This window comes from Aphelocoma coerulescens, chromosome 4 (genome assembly GCF_041296385.1).
Source record: "Aphelocoma coerulescens isolate FSJ_1873_10779 chromosome 4, UR_Acoe_1.0, whole genome shotgun sequence".
Classification (NCBI taxonomy): Eukaryota; Metazoa; Chordata; class Aves; order Passeriformes; family Corvidae; genus Aphelocoma; species Aphelocoma coerulescens.
Window position 1 is genome coordinate 56,607,647 of NC_091017.1, and position 9,524 is coordinate 56,617,170.

General features: G+C 43.6%; 1 protein-coding gene across 8 annotated transcripts in view; it reads right to left on the reverse strand.

Moving 5' to 3' along the window:
- TBC1D1 (TBC1 domain family member 1) overlaps positions 1-6,920 on the reverse strand; it is a 102,940-nt gene extending 96,020 nt beyond the window's left edge. For 2 of the 8 annotated variants that reach the window (XM_069014290.1, XM_069014297.1), the window contains exon 1: positions 5,850-6,189. The gene's annotated coding sequence lies outside the window, so the exon portion shown is untranslated. Of the gene's footprint in view, positions 1-4,027; positions 4,179-5,849; positions 6,190-6,640; positions 6,746-6,844 lie in introns of those variants that run through there. The other 6 variants (XM_069014294.1, XM_069014293.1, XM_069014286.1 and 3 more) reach the window with 5 other exon arrangements.
- Between the last annotated feature and the right edge of the window lie 2,604 nt (positions 6,921-9,524).

Here is a 9,524-nt window from a genome sequence, read left to right on the forward strand (position 1 = left end):
TACTTCCACTACTATTATTATGTATTGGTACTTTTAGTAATGAAATCCAATAATTGCATTTATTTACAAATTCCATTTCGCAAAATGCAGTCCATGAAAACACATAGATTGGCATTTGATATACTACCCTGTTTTAACTCCTCTTTAATTGACCTAGTTTCAGCTGTTACATTATATTGTGTGAGACTGACACGAGGCTGACAGGCCTGTAATTGCCCGTGTTTGAATACCAGGACGCGAGTTTACCATCAGTCTTACGAGAGTTTCCCATGGCAAGACCTATTAAAACCAACATAAATAGTACCAAGATATCCTTACAGAACATTTTAATTACATTTGAACAAGTACTGAATAAGTGGCATCTGTTTACTGTGGCAACAGTATTTATCTTTGTTCACCTACAAATATGATCAAAACCAGCACTATTTTTCTCATGAGTTTCCATTAAACTTTGTCCTTTATTTGCTCTTGCAATAATATTTTCAGACTGAGTTTTTAGCAGTCTTTCACCTTGTTGAAAATGAAAGGAAATTTTAGGATTAAAAAAAACCCCAGAACTTCTTTTAAAATTTCAAGATGGAAATTAATTTTGAGCTGTTTAAAATGCAACCAATCTATAAATGTCCCAGGGGGAAAAAAAGTTTCTGCAGTAACTGGAAAACTGTAAAAACAAGAGAACTGCATAAATCATCTTTGGGTATATTTACTTTTTTTGAAGCTTTTTCATCTTTGACAAATGAGCACTGTGGCAACATTACCAGTTCCAAGGATAGCAAATTTAGCAAGAGCACAAATTTTCAAGATACTATTCAATGAATTAATAATAAACAGCATTCTTGATGTGTAGAACACTTTTTAAAAATTCTTTTCATAAACCTCTCTCTGGGTGTTTATCTGCGCATGCGAGGTGTGGGAATAAGGGCCATGAAAATCCAGAATTTGTACATCTCATTTCAAGTATACTACAGTTGGTTTTTTTTTTTTATTTCACAAACGAGCAAGAAAATAAGCATCTTTAATATAAATGCATTACATCAGAAATGAAATGGCACCAATATGTAGTAGGGGAGGTTCAGGTTGGACATCAGGAAGAATTTCTTTACTGAAAGGGTGGTAAAGATTGGAACAGGCTGCCGAGGGATGTGGTGGAGTCACTGTCCCTGGAAGTGTTCAAGAAACAACAGGATGTGGTACTTGGTGCTGTGATCTAGTTCACATGGTGGCATTCAGTCAAATATTGGACATGGTGACCTTGGAGGTCTTTTCCCACATCAATGATTCCGTGATTCTAAATGAGATAGCAGCTTCATGAAGCATTTTTACACCTTATCAACACAGACTGCTAAACACAATTACCATGATAGTTTTCCATCTGACAGGAATCAAAACAGTCTCTTCTTTGACAAACTATTACAATTTTTTCTCCTTAACAGCCACAATGAAAAATAGTTTAGCAACTGCAGGGAAGATTGGATTAATTCATAACTACCATGGTGTGTAGTCTAAACTACATAAAAATTGAGGTTTTAGCTTTTAGCGCTCTTGTCACCTAGTGGCATAGATAATAATCTTGGGATAAGAAAGCCTAAGAAAACTTCATTCTTAGTTGAAAACAGGAGAACTGAGCTGCCACACAGATGATGACATATCAGCCACATACTATTTGAAGCAAATTTCTTATTTGTGTTTTCTGAGAACCCTTCTCCAAAAAATACTATTAAAGGCATGTAAAAATACAACAAAGTCACCCTCATTTCAATCAACTTTTCAAAAAAGAGAAGTTTCTTTTTGATTACCACCATTTACCACGCTCTTTTACCCCAGATCTATGAGGCAATGCAGCCTCAAATAGAAATGAATATCACAATATAATACATTATTTTGCATGCCAGCTCTAAGGACTGAACAGTATATTAAAAAACCCAAGGCTGATACTTTGTCATACTTAAACAAATATTGTACTGCTAGAATGTATTTAATATAAATGTGAAGCTTCTTGGCATTCATCTGTTTTTTAAAAAAATAAACACCTTGCAAAGTCAACAGCATAAATAGTGTCTGCATTTGTTATTTCCAAAGAAAAACACTACTAAATCAAACCAAGTAAGTAGAAGTCAAAATGCTAGGGTTTTTTCCTTATGTTAGGAGGGGCTGAAAGTGCAGTTTCTCAGACCACAAATTTAGCAGCATCAGAAAGTCTCCTTATCCAACCTGTATCGTTCTGTATGTTACTGTTCTGCATGTTCCATCTCCCCCAGCCATTCTTTCTTTGTTTCCTCCTCCTGTCACTTACCGTAAGCAAATCCCACCAGAAATTATGCCAATTTCATGCTGCTGGTGTTAACGTCCCTCAGGTTTACACCAAGGACTAGGTTGTCCTTCAAGACTAGGTTTTACTTCAAGACCATGAAGTGTTTATGTACGTGCTTAATTTAAACCTAAAAATAGTTTTGTTCTTCTCAACAGGCCTATTCCCAGCCATAAAATTAAGCACACATTACGGACAAAGAGTAGCCATGGTCTCAGCCCATCCATGTCTGCCCTGACTCCGCTGCTTGGAATTTTAGTGCCCTTACCCATCTCTGGTTGCCACCACTCAGTTCATCCCTTCTGAAATTTGGCCCTTCAGGTGCCATAGGAGTTTATGATACATACTAGTACAGCAGGATCAAACAAGTTTCCTCTTCCTCCCAAGTGTCTGATCAACTCTTGCTTTTTAAATGCTTATTTCACCTCTAATCCAAGAGAGACTAGGAAAGATATAAAAATAAAGCTGTTCACTAGTTTCCTTCCACCTCAACTTTGATGTTCCTTTGGCAGCTCTAAATGCCATTCAGCTTCATTACTCTGGGCTTTGCTTAGCACACTGGAGGTCTCCAGTTGTTCTCCCAGTGCTCACAGACATAACTGGGACAGTTCCTCTTTCTCCCCTCCACCAGCATCTTTTGAAGGATCTTGGTTGCCCTTGCACTCAAAACTGAGAACAGCTTGAGTGGCACTCCTCAGTTGAAGCTTTGCTGCTGAGAAAGATATAGTTTAGAGAATATGAACCTTAATGTTGCTACTGTTTAGCCTGCTTTGATTCAGCTGTATTTGCTCCATCAGCATAAAACCAGCCAGTCAAACTGTAACACATAAGATATTTACACAAACCACATTAATACATCAAACCCTGCCTTCTATACTGGGGGACACCAGACTGACTCATTAATGTGGAAGATACACATGGGAACATATGTGTGCCCTTTGTTCTCAACTTCTCTTTTGCTCTGATCAACCCAGCCACTTCTCACAAGTGGGGAGCAGGCTTAGAAATCATGCAACACTACACGGATGGTCCTGTTGTAGCAAAATCTAATACTCTGCTTTTTAAAACCTAACCTAATTAAAAAAATATATATATTAGACTATTGCTCTCCAAAATCAAGTTGCATTCTCACCGTGTTGTGGCACAACATGGTGAGAGATACCTTCAGAGAGAAGTCAGGGTGATGGCAAGACAGCATGAAAGGCACAGCTACACAAATTATTACTTCTGCCATTCTGGACCCCAAGTTTTCCCCATGTGAAGGTACATGTCTAAGCAGCATTGCATCATGCAGGACAGCATTCCTCAAAATTCACCTTCTCTCAAGAGAGCAAAGACTATATCACAAGGAGAAGGTATTGGCTCCAGGTGCCAGTTGGTTAGATGGGGTCAGGTAAGCTTTAAAGTTAGGAAGGAGAATCATGTGAGGTTATTGTGTTAGTAACCTAGGAAGGTGAAGCACTGAAAATCAAGTTTGTGCAACTGGGGGAACACCAGGCAGATTTGGGATAAACTCAAACTAATATAGAAAAAAGGCAAAGAGAGGAGACAGAATGTTCTAAACCAAAAGAACACACACACACACAAAAAAGCAGAACCTTTGACAGTGGTGAAATGTTATCATTCTTTTTTGTCCTTTCCTCTCAACCAGACTAAATTCAATACAGACATGCAGCCAAAAGTTTTAAACTATTGTTCAGAACATTGGTAACTACAGACCTAAGCAACCCTTCACTCTCCTCCAGCTCCTTCCCTGCTTTGGTAGCAGCTGGAGTGTTGGGACTCACAGCAGAACTGATGAGTTTAGAAGAAGTGTCAAGCTTTCACACAGCAGTGAATAAATGAGGAGTTTGATCTGGGAGGTGAACAGAAAGATGCCATCTTCCTCAATCTTTGCAGTTCTTCTGAGAGACAACTGTGCAGTTACTCCACATCAGGCTTGGGACACGGCAGCAGCTTTAGTTTATGTAAGTTTCTCTAAGTCAGTTTTTCTCCTCAAGAAGTTAAGCAAAAATTCCAACCATTCTGCAAGGTCTTATGAAAAACAGCTGGTCTTAAAGAGCACAAATTTGTTCAGCTCTTCTCTGCACGGCATTAACACTGAACCCTGTTGACAAATGGAGCCAGAGGCACTGGTACTGACTGCACTTCACCACTGATTATTTTAGCAGAAATATCATACTACTTAAGGATTATGAGGAGCCCTGGCCTGCAGCCAGAACTCTGGTACACTAACCAGAACTGAATACCACTTGTCTCCCTCTCTTTCTGATCTCTAACTGAAATTTACATTGTCTTTGCTCAAGCTGACAGATTTCTCTATCCAGCTGGCAGGATATATAGACAAACAAGAATATATATTAAGTATGTCATGACACGGTCACTGCTAAGAACAGTTTTCAAATAGTTTTTATTTAATTCAAACTGACACTTGGAACCATGACACACCCTCCTTGTTGCAAGGATGTTCTTTTTATCTCATAGCTACTTACTATCTGCTGTTTCCTTCTGAAGTTATGGTCTGCTGTGGGCAACAGCATGTGCAAGTCCAGAAACCATTCTGCCTCAGAAATTAGTTTTCATCTCCATTATTTTTTCATTAAATGCTGACTTTTAAAAGACTTAATGCTTAAATACTGTTAGCACCTCCAGACTGGGTGCTGAATAACATTCAACCATACACTCTGGTACTGGTTCCAGTAATAAACACACCTAAAATATTTACCAGTACAGCCAGCATTTTTATCACTCCTCAAATAAGTTTAAAAAATAGACTGTTAATTTAAAATTTGCAACAAAATGGTAGTATGATCTTGATTACAAACATACACATTTATAATCAACTATCTAGTGAAGAAAATAGCTGACTGCTCCTGCCCTTAACACCTGTTGCTATTTCCTTAATCAAGTCCATGGAAATTAATATGCTGATGATTGAAGTCTTCTGACTCAGCCTCATACAGACCTGAACAAAATACTGAACTGTTCTACGACTTTAATGCACTAAAAGAAAACCCCAACCTTTGTAAAAGAAAGCTTGCTAGGTAAATTACATTAGGAATACTATTCCTTTTTATTCAATTGCATATCCACAGCCAAAATGCCTGCATTCAACTTTGCAGTTAACCAAATTACGCTGAAAAAAGTGTCAAGTCATCCACATATCACTGAATATGTTTCACATTCCTTCCATCCTGTCGTTTTTCTCACCTGCACGCATTTCTACTTGTGTATTACCTATGATTTTCAGTATTCCTATATAACAACCCGTGACAAATTTCTATTTCAGCACTTAAAAGTGTTAGAAGTATAGACATACGCATCAGCTCAGAGTTATTCGCTATTCAGAAAACGTATAATTTATTAATTTTGACCCACGATGTTCCACTCAATCTCTGGGCTTAACGCAGGCACAAATCCCACCATCTGCACTACTAAAGGTTCCTACAGCAGATCTGCCATGTTAGCCTCTCTCCCAAATAAAACACAAAGGCCTCAATCTTTTCAAACTGCGCTATAAATAACCACATTCGTTTCATACCTCTCGTGAACGCAGTTTCAAGAGATCGTTCCCCTGTTGACTTAGTTCGTGAATTTAAAGGGCCATAAGAACGCCGCGCCGCTGTGGGGCGATTGAAAGTTACATTCGGCTGTGCTGCGGTAGGTTCTTCCCCAGGGAAGAGCCGCTTTGGTGCTCTGAGACGGAGCGGGGTCTGGGAGGAGTTATACCCACCGATTTTGCATAGATGGGCGAGGAAACAGCAGACAAGAGAGAAGAAGAACTAAAGGTACCTCAGGTCACTGACAGATTAAATTCAAGCAGATCTTTTGGTTATTGTGACGAGGAGCCAGCTCTCCCAGAACCCCGCCAGCCGAGAACAGCGGCACCGGCGCCCCCGTCCCCGCTGCGCTCCCGCCCGGCCGCCCCGTCCCACAGCACCGCTGCTCCCACGGCCAGAGCGGCGGCTTCGCCGGGAGCCCCGTTAGGACCGACGGCGCGACCCTGCCGCGGGCGCCGGGAGGGCGCAGCCCGCCCCTCCCCGCCGCGGGCACGGAGCGGGGCCCGGCCGGACCGCCCGGCGCCGGAGGCTGGTCGCCCCTCGGAGCGCGGGTGCAGGCACGGGCCGCCCCGCGGTGGGTGCCGCACTCCTCGCCACAGCTCTTCACTTCCTCCGCGCCGAGAGCTGCTCTTCCTCCTTCCCCCCACCCTCCCAAAACGCTGCTCGGCCCCGCCAGCGCCGCTCCCCCGGGCCGGCCCGCAGCGGGGGCACGGCGTTCCCCACGGCCGCCCCCTGCCAGGCCTGCGGCTGGGGCTGCCCGGGCGCCGCTTACCGCCGCAGGATGTGCTTCCCGCAGGGAAGTGCCCTCGGCGGGCAGCGGCCGCGGGCTGCCAGGCGCGTTCGGGCACCGCCCGCGCGGGGAGGCGGGCGGGGCCGGTACCGGGCGCCGGGCCGGGCGAGGGGCTCCCGCTGCCTCCCGCTGCCTCCCGCTGCCTCCCGCCGCCTCCCGCCGCTGCCCTCCTCGCCCCGCCCCTACCTGCCGGCCGGCCGGGACGAGGAGGGACCCGCGCCGCACACCCGGCCGGGCCGCTCGCCGCCTCTCTGCCCGCGCCGCGCCAGCGCAGGCGAAAATAGCAACAGGCGGCGGGTCTCGGCCCGGGGGGCGGACGGCACGGGCGCTCGGCAGAGACGGCGGGCAGCCGGCGACAGGGGGGCGCCCATGTCGCGACAGCGGGCAGCTGAAGCCCCCTCCCCATGCCCGTTAAGTTCCTCTCGAAGAGCATTTCGGTAACCCTGCCCCGTGTGTCTGGCACAGCCTTTGATCTCCCGCGGAAAACATGTCGTTGTCGCCTTGCGGTAGTGAGCCCAGGCGGACGGCAGGGTCAGCTGAAGTGGCGAGCGAAGTTTGCTCCCAAAACTGGAACTAGCCCAGCTCGTGAGCTCTGAAGCGGCCAAGTCCCACTCGGGTGTGGGCCCAGCCCTGGCCGCAGGGCAGCCTTTTACGAGCTCACCTGAGTCACCTTGACGGCTTCCTCAAAGAAACCACTCTTGCATATGTATAAGATCATCGTAAGAGTTCGTATTAGTTGGTCTTCCAGTTGCCAGAAAGCATAAGGCATGAATGGATCCGGAGACTTAATTATACTGCTCTGCAAGTGGAGATTAAAGCACCCTACATCCCCGTTGTGCAAACCACTTTTGCACTCAATTAATTTCAAGCCTTCTTGGCCGTAAGACCACTGATTTACTTACTTTTAAGCCTGTGCACATTTGTAGACTAAAGGAAATCTGCTCGTTGCTATGAGGGAAAACAGTCAAGCTGTTAAATGCAAGCACAATGTTGCCCCAGATTATGAAAAACAAGTCAAATTTCGATATCCAAGCACATCCCCTACTTCCAAAGTGTAGATACACATGAAGATACAAACTGCATTATGTGTTCATGGCCTTTGGCATCTAGGTGTACTTCCACAGGATCGCTGGTAAGTGAATTGAGCTGTGCAAGTAGCAGTTCACTCAGAGAGCATGTCCCCAGTCTGTGCTCAGGTCATGATTTGCTGCTTCTACTTCGGACATGGGAATAGGTACGAGTGCTTCTTGTTTTTCAGTGACATCTCTACAGTCCTTGGAAAGAGGAATGCCATCTTCTTGCAAACAGTGCCTGTCTTAGTTTTTAAACCATCCCACCTAAGGACATAGCTCTTACTCCAGTATCAGTACCTGAGTCAAGTTTACGTCCTTTTGCTCATTTTAAGCCTGACTGAGCATTGCATGCCTCTGGTAACCATGCTCTAGCAGAAGGTGAACTGCAATTCCCACCCAGACAGCTCTGGCACTTCAGCCGAGGCTCATGCATTCCCAAATTACCAACTGATCATCTCAGGAAGACTTTTTTTTTACTGCTCCACTGTTGCCTTTCAGAAAAATGCAATGAAACAGATAAGGATCCTCCTACAAGACTATGTCTTGCTCCTTGGAAAATCCTTGAACAACAACAGAAGTCAGTACTAGAGCATCACATTTAGAAATACTTTCTTCTCCTCTTTGATACTGGGAAAGAAATCAGCCTCAGAATGTTCAGCCTGCCTGCAATGAAAGTTACTTAATAATCAGCTTTCAGGCTACATTAGACAGCATTCATTCTTTGCCCCCTGATGAAACTGTTACTTAAGTAGGGGCAAAAAAAAGAGAACCACAATGAGGGTTTTATGTTTCAGTCCCTAAAAATTAAATGCTTTTATGTGTTCCAAAGACTGGGATCCCAGTATTCATGTAAAAGCCATGAGCACCAGACTTCCTAATAATTTTCTATTTTCTGAAAGAGTAGATCTCTGTTCTTTTTTCCTTCACAGGTTAGATTTTCTTTACAGTAGCCTATTAACTAAAACATATACCATCACATTAACTTCCTAAGACTGAGGAGGAAAATGAAGCTGTGCTTTCCACATCCTGTGAACATGATGTAAAAATAACACCAGTTTAACCATTTTCTCTTTGTCCAGTCACGTTCTAAAAAAATGCAAGGAAAACCCCACCACTGCCTTTTGTACAGAACCAGAATATACAGGCTTGTATGAGGCACTCTGTGAGAACATGTGGGTTCTTTTGTAGGTTAAGGAGAAGTATCTACTCATGTGGTCCCAGTTGGGGTAAGATTGTAGATCAATATAAATTTAGGCTTAATGTGCCAGGCAATGAGTGAGGGCAGAACTTGCTGCTGTACCCTTTGAAGTACCATGAGGCAAACAGGAAGTTTCTACCCAAGATGCTTTCAGAGTTCAAGTTGCTCCATAGTTGGGCAGCAGCTGAGCAATAATGTTCTTGGATTGTGAATTTGAATGCAGGCACCTATATTGTGTTTCAGTTGCATTGTAAGCCTCTGTGCTTTCCCCTCTGTATTACACATAATTATGATTTTCTATTGTTATTATAGAAAATGGGTTTTTTTTTGTGACTTCTTTCATGTAAATTTGTTTTGTACATTATTAAGGGATGTTACAGTTTTGCAGTGCTTTGACTTAGTGAGCTCTGGCTGAAGCACTACATTCTTATCCAATGATATTGTATCTCCAGATGCTATTTATATATTGTCTCAATTCATAAACAACATTTGCATAACTGTTATTATAGCACATTTGCCTACTGCATATGCTGTAGGAATACATGCCCATGACATTAATTACTGATTATCTTTGTAGACAAGAGGCTTTCTATTA